The following is a 12,305-nucleotide window of genomic DNA, read 5'->3' on the forward strand; positions in this document are numbered from 1 at the left end:
GTATGCCCAACCCCAATTCACATGTCAAAGTCCTACCCCTCAGTACCTCAGAATGTAACTGTGTTTGGAAACAGGGCCTTTAAAGAGGTAATTGCATTAAAATTAGGTCTGTAGGGTGTTCCTACCCCAATCACACGAGGGATGTGTCTGCACAGAAGGATGACCATGTGAGGACCCAGAGAGAAAGTGGCCATCTGAAAGCCAGCAAGAGGGGCCTCAGAAGAAACCAACACTGTGACATGTTAACCTTCTAATTCAGCCTCCAGAACTATAAGAACATAAATTTATATTGTTTAAGCCACTCAGTCTATGGTACTTTGTTATGGCAGCCCTAGCAGACTAACACAGAGTCACTATTACTCAAAGAGTTTTAAAGTCCTATGATTGCAATAGGCTTGTACTTAAACATACTAATAGTTTCTCAAAGTTTTCTGATATTGTTGAATAGGTAAATTTAGGTATTGTGCAATAATTACAACCATAATATTTATCAGTTATTGAGGATGAGATATTAGCATTATACCAAATATTTCATGCACATTATTTCCTCACGACAATCCTGTATGTTAAAAATGGGTATATTTTGGAGAACTTAAATAACATCTTTAAAGTCACAGATCTGATGAAGATAAAGCCAAGATTTAAACTGAGGTCTGTCTGCCTTGAAAGCCCATATCCTTACCACACGCCATATGGCCCCCAGAGATACACAGGGGGTGAAAGTACAGGAATAATATGACTTCGATCCTCACCAAATCAGAAAATCATCCTTTTTCTACTACAGTTTGGCTACATTTCTTAAAAATTTGAGACTCAGTTAAAACACGTGAATTAACATTCAATTGACAATTCAGAGGGTATTCTTCAACACTGCTGCTGTCAATCATCAGCCATCCTCAGAAGCAAACCTCACTGTGGATCCTCAAGAAGCTCCGACTTTCTTAGAACTATATCTTGTTTAGCTTGACAGAATCATCTGGCTGAAATACGGACCTGAAGTGCTGGATAAAATAATATTTTTAAAGGAAGACACTTGGCACTGAGTTTGCACTGGCCAGAGCAGAGAAGTACCTGATGGAAACACTGACCATCAAAAGGAACAGGGACTCCCTTTACTGAGAAGTCAAATTGTCAGCACATGTCCACCAGCGACAGGCTATTGACAACACAGTAGGCAGGCAAACTGGAACTCACAAGTAACAAGTGCTGAAAATACTAATAACAGTCGCACTGAAGGGTTCCACTCACCCCTTATCCATGGACTATCTCTGGGGATCCTGAATATTAAGACTGGCCCCTTTACTAAGATTAGCCCTAAAATAAGGTGAGTTGGGGGAGATAATAATGTAACTTTGTCAAAAAGGGTAACAACTCCACATGTAACACTGAAAGGGTGACAACTCCACACCCAACTCAGCTTCAAAGACGCACAACCCTCTCTGTGTCCCAAGCCCTGATAAATGCACCTTCCAGAACTCAGGGAACATGACTCCCTTGCCTCAGCTATATGTTGAGCTACTCTTGCCAAGTAGGTGCCTTGATCTTGGCAATTCTGGACTCATCACATCGCCATTTCTGAGACAATGTGTAGAAGAATATCTTTGGGTATAAGAAACTTCATTCCAAAAAAGATACAAATGAAAGTCAAGGCAGCCAGATTTCTATGGGGGAAAACCTCAGACCTAACATTGTTTCAGACTTTCTATATCAGTCCCCTCTCATATCTGATATAGACTCATGAGTCTGTCTAAATGCCAGCTATAGCTGAAGCATTCAGGAGAATTAAAACTTTACCCATACAGCCCTGGCTAGTTTGTCTCAGCGGTTGAGCGTCGGCCTGCAGACCAAAGAGTCCCGGGTTCGGTTCCTGCTAGGAGCATGTACCATAAAAAAACAAAAACAAAAAAAAAAAAAAACAACTTTACCCATACATATGGTGACCTGCCCAAGTCGTCATGCCTACTCATGGTGAAGGCATGCGGCTAATGTCAGACCCGCTACAGAGTATACTGATCATGCAAACTGGCATTAAGTTCCTCATGTGAAGATTCAGTTCTTTGTGGTAATGACAACTCTCAGAAAAAGTCAGAATTATTTCAAATGGGTCTAAGATGTTGAAGCATCCAGCAATCACAGCCTGAAGAAGTAGTGGGTGTCCAGTAACAAGTAGTGAAATGTGGAGAATGCTTTCAGCTGGCTCCCATTTCTGGGTCTCACTACATGTCTTCTTCCACACACTGTTCCATAAACTCTATGATATGAAGGAGAGCTTGGTAGTTCTGCAATCTCACCTAAAGCTGAAAAACCTCATCCAGCTTTAGCAGAGGCATACACTCTAGCACTGTTTTAAGATGACCATGGCCAGACACCTGAAGAGACTAATGCAGAAACTAAAAGAGAGGGGACTCTTGTCTGATCTTCTGTGAGAAACAAACCCAAAGTCCTACCCACAAGGGTTTAAGTCAACCACCAAGACCAGCTCTTGACATTCATATTATCATCCTGCCAAGGATATAAGTACTCAAAGCAAGAAACTTATGAAATATGAGCTAGAACCAAAAAAAAAAAAACTTATAAAGCATATTCTAGAGCAAAGAATCAATCAGAAATCCCAAGCATTTAAATCTCCTGGGACAGTGAACCCAAAGGTCATCTCAGATTTTCCTCCTTCCAAAGACCGTAGCAACATGATTGGCTTCATTGGTATGATGGATGCAGATGACTCATTTCATCCCCACTCAGGTCAATTGGACCAGTACTTAGGTCCTGAATGGCCTGACCCAATGGCATCTGACTAAGTCTTCTCCTACTGGGGCCCTGCATTGTTCTGCTGAGACTAAAGTCACCAGATTACAGCTAGAATCATCGGTCAGCTTCCAAAGTGATGCAGCTCTGACATTAAATAGTGTACTGAACTATATAGCAGAAAACTGAAATATTTTGAAACTCACCCACTCTTTACTCTTCCTTCACCTGTAAGCCAGTTTTGGAGAGCTCTGTAACTCCTATTCCACAACCACCTCCTCTGTATCCACAGCCTCTCCTCCTCCACCCTGTGGTCTTAACTAAAAATTACCTTTTCCTAAAAGGATCGTTTCTCCTCCAGTCTCTCAAGTGATGGTTGTTTTATTCGCTTAATCCATATCCTTCAGGGAAGATGATATGGTTGGGGCATCCTTACTTCCCTTTGTTGCTTCTAAATCATTACAGACCCATTCTTTTCCTCAAATATCCTGCCTTATAAACTATCATAATAGTCAATGATATAATCTCTCATCCTTGCTCTCTAGCCCCAGCACACAGTATTGCACTGTAGCCCAAGCAACGTGGTAATTTTTGATAAATTCTACATCCATGTGCATGATTACTCTATCCCCTGACCCACCATTTTCTTACCCTCCCCATTTCCAGTGATGTCCTTCACTCCATCTCAGACACCCACATTCATGACCACAGCCTGGATCTTAAAGACTCTTTTTAGTTTCTTGTAATAAACTCTGTAAAAGACTTTGGTTTACTATATTGATTTTTAGTAAGATATTTTTTACATTATCTTGTATTTTTCCTCAAGTCATTGAAATTTCCACTTGGAATAAATATAGTTATGTTCACAGGCTTCAGTGATGTGAACATTACTGCCCAGGAGTGACAAGTAGCTAATATCCAGAGGGATGGATATTTCTCATTTCTCATACTGCATGTTTCTGTATGGAAATGGCTTGCCAGACAGCCTAATAAGGTACCAGAATTAATGTAAATGCGTGCAGGGACCTTTTGCAATAAAACTTGTTATGACTTGTTGCAAGTATTTTAAATTGGGGCTCTTAACTTTGACCATACTTCACTGTGATAGAATGTGGACTTTTCCATGTGTGAAAAAAACAAATATTAAATAGCATGACTTGTATTTACTAACCAATAAAAAAGTAAACTCAGCTATTATCAAATAACGTATGTGTAGTTATAATAGCTGCTCTATACATTACACGTAAACATTTTTAATTAAAGATTTTATATTCAGAAAATGATTTTTTATTTCTAGGGTTTTTATGTTAATTACCAAAATCACAACAACAACATTTACTACATTTTTTATTGAAAAGATCCTGTTTCTTAGTTAGATGATGGGTTAAATAGACTTCTATGGATGGCATCATGACAATTGCCATATGTACTATTGTATGTGTAAAATAATATCTCAAAGACCACAAATCAATTATAAACAGAATTTCAGAACATAAATTATTCTAAATTTGGAGGACCATCTGGATGCTATTATTACAGTTATGTTCCTAAGAGTAAAAGTAGAGAATTATGTAGACAAATTATTGCATTGGTATACTGGATATGTTGAGTTCCAAGTATGTTCGAACTACTGATGCTTCAGAATAATTGCATCCAAGTAAAAACTTGAATTGCCATGGAGGAAATATCATTGAAAACTTGTTATTTTAATCTTATGAAAGAAATCGTCCTGTACTTTTTTCTCTTTTTACTGCTAATAAACAACTGTAGGTGCAAAGTTATAAATATAGTTTACCAAAGAGACAATTACAAGAAGAAAACACATTTTTAAAATATGTTCTTTATTGATTTTTTTTTTAAGAGAGAGGAAGGGAGAGAGAAATAGAAACATCGATGTGAAAGAGAAACATTCATCGGTTGCCTCTTGCACACCCCTTATTGGGTTTAAGCCCACAACCTAGGCATGTGCCCTGACTGGGAATCGAACTGGGACCTCTCAGTCCATGGGACCACTCTCAGTCCACTGAGCCACACTGGCTGGGCGAGAAAACACATTGTTAACTGAGAAAATAGGTGTGGCATATATATGAAAATATGTTCCCCTCTTTCCATTTTATGGAATCGTTTCTAGGGAGTTTCTGATCAGTCAGGGAGTACTCTGACTAAAATAAGTGTGGCCACTTGACTAGTTTTCAATCAACATATGTGAACAAAAATGAGAAATGTCATACACGCGTTTTACAGAATTTATTACAAGAAACCAAGAAGTGTGTACTTTTTCCAAAAACTCTTTGCCCTTTCTGCTGATGGCATTTGTGACAATGAAGTAGTAATGAGGTAGTAGAAGGTGACAAAACTATAGGATGGAAGAAATAGCAGTTCCCGAATCATGACATGGAGGAGGAGCCAGTCAACCAGAAACAGTTTCAGACTGTTATGTGAATGAGAAATAATATTGTACATTCAGAGCGTGTACTTTGAGTTATTTTTCTACAGGTGGTGGATCTGTGCTGAACAACTGGTTAGTCCCTCAGGCTAATTGTGGTGGTTGAGAAGGGTGAAGAATAATGTCTATGGCCATCCCAGAAAAATAAAGTTACAATACCCTCAGATGGATTCTAACAATTGACCTTGTTCACATCATTACCACATTCTAACAAAGTGTCTAATCTATCAAATGTAACCGCGAGTCATTCAATTTATTCCTAGGTTCAGTGACCTTGGTCTTTGGTTAGGGAAAGAAAGGACCGAGCTAGGTTTCCTATTAAATTTTCAAGGAAAAATTATTTCAGGCACTTGATATAGGCTTTCGTACCTGAGGGAGTTTATAGAAAATGAAGCCTGTGTAACTCAGCACTTACAGAAGAAAGTTGGGCTGCAAATGTACAGTCTCAAATTCCAAAGTCAGCAACTTAGCTCTTGTGCCTGATGAGCAGCTTTGTCTTTTGACCTCTTTCCCTCAGCTAGTCCATGTCTGACACTGCAGCGAACCGACTTCTGGCTCTTGCTTATTCTCTCTGCCAAGAGAATGTGTCTATTCCAGAGGGAGGCTGACCTACGGCAACTGTAATCTCTGACATGTAATGCAGGGGAGAAATAAACCACTGCTGCTTATTATAGCAGCACACACTAGTACAGGCTGACTAATATATTCTGGAGACTCAATTTGGTGCGATTGAAAGGCCGTTGTATTCAGAGTCAGGAAGCCAAAGTTAAATACTTGACTTTGCCATCCCTGAATGTGGTAACCCCAGGCCAATAAATTAACTTCTATGTGTCTCTTTCTCTCATATGTAAAAAAGGAAACATTATTCCTGAACTGATACAGTAACAGGGTTGATTATGAATAATGTATTTTTAAAAAGTGTTTTGATACATTCAGCAATAAAGATAAGTTTTAAAAGAAAAAAAGTGTTTTGAAAGTACTGAAACAGCACAAAACTGTTGGGTGTTAATATTATTCAGTATCGGTATCTTCCCTGAAGTATTTCTTACTTCAGCTTTTCTGTCAGATATAAGGGATTTAGGAAAATCTTGCTTTCCCGAAGTGTTGATCAGGGGCAAGAAAACGGAAACAAACAAACCAAGCCAGAGAGGTAATTAGAGGTAAAGATCCGGTCGTCCAGCTGAGATCATGATCCCATCAGGGACTCCGAAACCCTAGTCAGGGTGGGGAAAGTAAGACCTTCCACATAACTAAAGAGACTAAGTACTAGAATAGAAGAGAGCTCCTAAAAACCTAAAATAATACTGCATATTTACAACAGTGTTTGTTATGGGCCTGGCCCCTGGTAAGCTCTTTGCATGCATCCTCACTTTCTATGAATTCATACAACCCTTTGAAGGAAGTACCATATCTATCCACACTTTGCAGATGAACTGAGGCACAGCCTGTTACACCTCTAGCCCAAGGTCATAGGGCAAGTGACTGCCAGAGTGAGATTCCAACCCAAGGGATCTGGCTCCATAGTCTGTACTTCCCTTTAACCAGAACACTGATTCCATGGCTCTTACAAAGGAAGGGAGCAAAGTTCCACAAATTCTGAAAAAAACAACATTGGACTCAAGAGAAGAGTATAAATGAAAATTGATTTTAAATGACGATAAACCTATCCATCTTTGCCAAGAAAGTTTATTGCCATGAATGTTTAAAATATAAAGGAAAATAAAATTGTCAACCTGTTATTTATTGTTATTCAAGCTAGTAAGTTCCATAGGAATATATTCTATTTAAAAATAAATAATGCCTGGTCAGTGTGTCTTGTGCACTGAGCAGTGCCCCATACACCAAAAGGTCACTGGTTCGATTCCTGCTCAGAGTACATGCCCAAGTTTGATCCTCAATAAGGGATATACAGGAGGCAGTCAATTGATGTTTCTCTCTCATTGATGTTTCTCTCTCTCTCTCCTTCTCCCTTCCTCTCTATCTAAAAATCAATAAAAACATATTGAAAAAGATAAAGTTAGATATGTGGACAAAGGTTTATTTACAAAAATATTCATTAGTAATTATTTATAAAAAATAACCATAACTCAGTTAACAAAAATAGAATGAATATATAAATAATGGCACAGCCATGGGAAACAGTATAATTTAAAGTGTGTAGATATAGATATAGATATATAGATATACATAGATATAAATATAGGTAGATATAACACAACTATGCTATTATTCCAAAACAAACATTTGTTTCTAAGACCAAAATTAGAGGAAAATAAGCCAAAACATTAACATTTGACTGTTTATATGAGGTGGAACCATGAATGATGTTTCTTTCTCTCTGTTTTATTTGTTTTGTTTTTGGTCTGAACGTTCTTTTTCTACAATGAGCATAAATTACTTTTACAAAATAAAATTTTAAAAGTAGAACATAAACGAAGGAGATACACTCTTCATTTTGCAGGTACATGTATTTATGTAGGTGTTTTATTTTTAAGTTTTTTTTTTTTCTTTATTGATTAGAGAGAGAGAGAAAGGGAGAGATAGAAACATCAATAAGATAGAATATCGACTGGCCACCTCCTCATGCCCCCCACTGGGGCTTTGGCCCACAACCTGGGCATGTGCCCTGACCGGGAATTGAACCGGCAACCTCTTGGTGCGTGGGTCGACGCTCAACCACTGAGCCACACCGGCCAGGTTGTAGGTGTTTTATTAAAAACAACAAGAACAACTAATAAATGAATATAGGTGAGATCACTTTCAGGAGCTTCCTCTTGCCACCAAGGAAGTGAGATGGAATGAACTAAGCAGCCATATTCACTCAACCAAACAGAAATACAGAAATACTGTGGTAGTTTGTGTGACCCTTTGACCATGACAAAGAATAAAACTGCCCTCATAGAGAAGAGAAACATTTCTCTTTTATTTTGCACAATTGTTTTCTTTTGTAAATGAACCGATACTAAAAGTTATATGGGTTTTTCATCACCTATTGATAGGATCTTAAGGCATTTATAATTTGACCAGTTAATAAGATTCATTGTTCTATTTATATCTTCTAATTTTGTAAGCGTTTCACTGTCCTGTTCAATTGTTGCTTGGTATTTTATTTACATATATATAAAGTATATTTATAAGAAATATATATTCTGCCCAGCCGGTGTGGCTCAGTGGTTAAGCATTGACCCCCACACCAAGAGGTCACCAGTTCGATTCCCGGTCAGGGCACATGCCCAGGGTGTGGGCCAAATACCCAGTGGGGGGCATACAGGAGGCAGTGAATCTATGTTCTCTTATTGATGTTTCTGTCTCTCTCTCTCCCTCTCCCTCCCTCTCCCTTCCTCTCTGTCTCTAGAATCAATAAAGAAAAAAAACTGAGAAATATATATTCATAAGAATAATTAGTCTAGCACTTTTTAAATAGCATGCACATTCTGAATATCATATTGCCTACAATAACTAAGGCATCTTAATAATTACTATGTGTTCTTTAAAAATAGTGTTTAAAGACAGGACATAAAAAAGAAAGTGTATTCTATAATCAAACTAAAATTTGTCTTAGAATATAAAAATAATATACATTCTTATTATAAATTTCCACTGCATAAAAATATTCACGCAAAGACAGAGCTCTTATATAAAACATTAAAGAATGAGACAAATATATTTGGTTTTGATATTTAATACATTTCTTCCATTTAACATTCTCAAAACTCACATGTGGGATGTTTCCATGGAAAAACTGTCTTTCCTAGCCATATCAACTTGGGCAAATTATTAACATTTAATATTTAATACTTAATCTCATCAAATCTCTATTTTCTTATCTATGGAACTATTACAACAATGCCATCGCTAAATGCCTCACTCGATAGCTGTGGAAATAGAATGAGAGAGTACATGTGAACTTGCTGCATGAACCACACAGACCAGAGTGCTGCAGGACATCTGGATGTGCAATGGTGACCATAAAATTTCAATACCCCCCCTTGTCACTTGCCTCCAATCAAAGAGAGATAACTGTTGCAAATAGAATTAAAATGCTGAATAACAAGAAAGAGGATAATGTACCTTTAATATAATATTGACACTATATCAGGCTAATTATTTCTCTCTTCCAGTATTGTTGTGGACATCATTACTTACATCTATTGATCTGGTTCCTTGGCCTCTCAATTTCTTGCATTCCACATGTGCAATAATCGTGTTCTTTATCCCACTTGTCTTCATAATAACTACACACATGCCAAAGTCTCTTCAAGAATTCCAAGCTCTGACCACTACCCTACTGTTTCAAGCCTATTCCTCTGTCCCAATGTCAATAATTCCTCAACCTGACATTCCTCCAAAAAGCCATATTTAAGCCCTCTCCTATTCCTCTGTTTCTTCCTCACCTGTCTTAGATTCCATTGTCTATCGTTAAAAACATTGCTAAGCAAATTCCCTCCCCTTCACAATCCCTCTCTCCTGTAATTGCTTAAGTCCAGAAAATAGAATTCCAACATTGTTTAAATATAATGCATTGCTATATCTATGCTTTTTCTCACAAGAAAGTTAAAAGTGAGCTTGTTGTAAAGTAGCCTCATTATAACTTGTTAATGATGAGCCTCAATTGTGCCTCAGTCAGCCCTCAATTCTATTAGATTATCCTCTTCACTTAACTGTCCCACTCTTCAATAATATGACTAATTCAAAACTGACTTTTCTCTTTACTTTTATCTGATAACTAGTTATCCTTTCATTGACAAAACAGAAAATAGAGAACTTCCAAACACTTTTATACCACTTTTATAACCTAATAAATAACTATTTGGCTTAAGTAATAATTATTTGTCTATTCTCCTACTACTATCTAAAGCCAATTCATCCCTTGTGTACAAGACTCCAGCTCTCACCTGTTAAAGGACAGCACTCCTGCTCATCACCCTCTCACCTACTTTACCAATTTCCCATTTCTAAGATATTATTCTCATTGTAATAGAGTCAGGCCATCACATCCCAGCTTATAAAAAAAATTTCAGGATTCCATAATTTTCAAACATTAAAAAATACCCATATGCATCACTTTACAGTAAAATTCAGTGAAATTGTTGAATCCACCTGCCTTCTTCCCATTCTCTTCTGAACCCACTCTAGTCAGGCTCTGGGAAAATGGGTCTTTGTCAAGCTCACCTCTGTGCTGCCAAATCCAAGCGACCATTTCTCAGTCCTTACCTTGATGTGTCTCTCAGCAACTGCTGACATATTTACTCAACCCAATCGATTTCAGTTGCTGTTTCAAGACAACTTGGAATATTCAATTTTCCATATTCCAAAGTGTAGACCTCCCAATAAACAGGGTTTGCAAAGAAGATGTTCTAAAAATGGAATATATTTTCAATCCTTAGCTGACTGACCACCAATCTTCACTCTCAAAAGAAGTTTAAAGAAGCCTAGAAATAGGCCAAAGGTTGGATAGAGATGTTTTTTGGAGAAAGTTACTGAACTTTTATAACTTTTTTCCTCCTAGCCTTGCAGGAGAAGATTTTCCCCCGCATGTAAGATGAGTATGAGACTACATAGAAATATTGTTATCTCTGCTATAGCAGTCAGCTGAGGAGGGCATCTCCCATGACGAAAACTCTAGATGAGATATTCCCAGTGTTGGGGAACTCTGGAGATCCCACATGATGCCCTACGAGAAAGGAGTCATCTCGGAGAGTGGGGATAGCCCCTCATAACAGTAGCAGTGAAGTAAGACCTTTTGGTACATCACCTCTCCTCCCTCCCATATCATTCCTTTTGGACCTAATGGGCATCAAGAACCACAAGGCACCCAAAACAAACCAGGAGAGGGTAGGGGAAGAACTACATTTGTTTAAGTATTCCTCAGTCACTGAAACACCAAGGAAACCACTCCAGTAATCTACCTGAGCTTGTGACCATAGAGTGTGGTAGAAAAGAGTATGAGTTCTGAAGAAAGATATAACTAGCCAAATAAATAGATAACTAGAGGACAAAGGACAGCTCTTATTTAAAAAAGAATTCCAATTGATGAATGGAGAAGAAATGAGGGACACAGAAAATCATTCCTAGAACATCACAGTAATAATTGCTACTGGCAACATCAGTTATGTATGTTAAATATTTATTTGGAGGAATACTATATTTAAGAAAACTAAGAGAATTATCTCCCCCAATTACAATGTGAAAAAAGCATAACTTCATCATGGAGAAACCTGGAAGAAACCACCAAATGATCAAGATTAACTCACCAAGAAAGACACATTGCTACATAGTATTACATATTACATAAAAAACATCATTTCCCTGATATGATCCAATGATAAGGGCATATTACCTGTGTGATATTCTTCTCAATAATTCATTAATTGTAAATAATTAAGAAAAAAGTGAGACATTTTACATAATAACTGACAACTACTATTCAAACTTTTCAAAGTCATAAAATTTGAAGAAAGCCTAAAAAATTGGCAAAGATTGAAAGAGACTGAGGAAACATAACAGATAAAGGCAAAGTAGGATCCTGGATGAGATACTATTTACACAGAAAAAGATCTTAGTGCTAGAACTGTTGCAATCTGAATAAAGTCGGTAGTTTACTTAGAATGTTAATTTATTAATTTAAATAATTTTACCATGGTTATATATAAGATGCTTACATTAGGAGAAGCCAGGGGAAAGGCATATGGAAACACTCTACTATTTATACAAATTTTCTGTAAGTCTAAAATTATCTCAAATTAAAGAATTAAAAAAACAAAGTACGAAACAACAACAAAACAACCTGATTCAAATTGGGCTTAGAACTCAAAAGGACTTTTTCCCTAAGAAGATATACAAATGACCAGCAAACACATGCAAAGATGCTCACCATTACTAGCTATTAGAGAAATGCAGATCAAAACTATACCTATCAGGAGAACTACTACCAAGAAAACAGAAAATATCAATTGTTGGCAAGGATGTTGAGAAATGGAAGCCCCTGGGCGCTACTGGTGGGCATGTAAAATGGTACAGCTGTTGCAGGTAGATGTGGGTTCTTGCCATGTCATGAGGCAAAGCACTTCCAGAGACTCACAAGAGAGGACAATGTCTGGTGGCAGGATTTACC

General features: G+C 37.5%; 1 protein-coding gene across 6 annotated transcripts in view; it reads right to left on the reverse strand.

The window, feature by feature from the left end:
- GRM8 (glutamate metabotropic receptor 8) overlaps positions 1-12,305 on the reverse strand; it is a 759,794-nt gene that overhangs the window by 17,159 nt on the left and 730,330 nt on the right. The window lies entirely within an intron of this gene.

The sequence above is a fragment of the Molossus molossus genome, unplaced genomic scaffold, assembly GCF_014108415.1.
Source record: "Molossus molossus isolate mMolMol1 unplaced genomic scaffold, mMolMol1.p scaffold_m16_p_7, whole genome shotgun sequence".
In the NCBI taxonomy this organism is placed as follows: domain Eukaryota; kingdom Metazoa; phylum Chordata; class Mammalia; order Chiroptera; family Molossidae; genus Molossus; species Molossus molossus.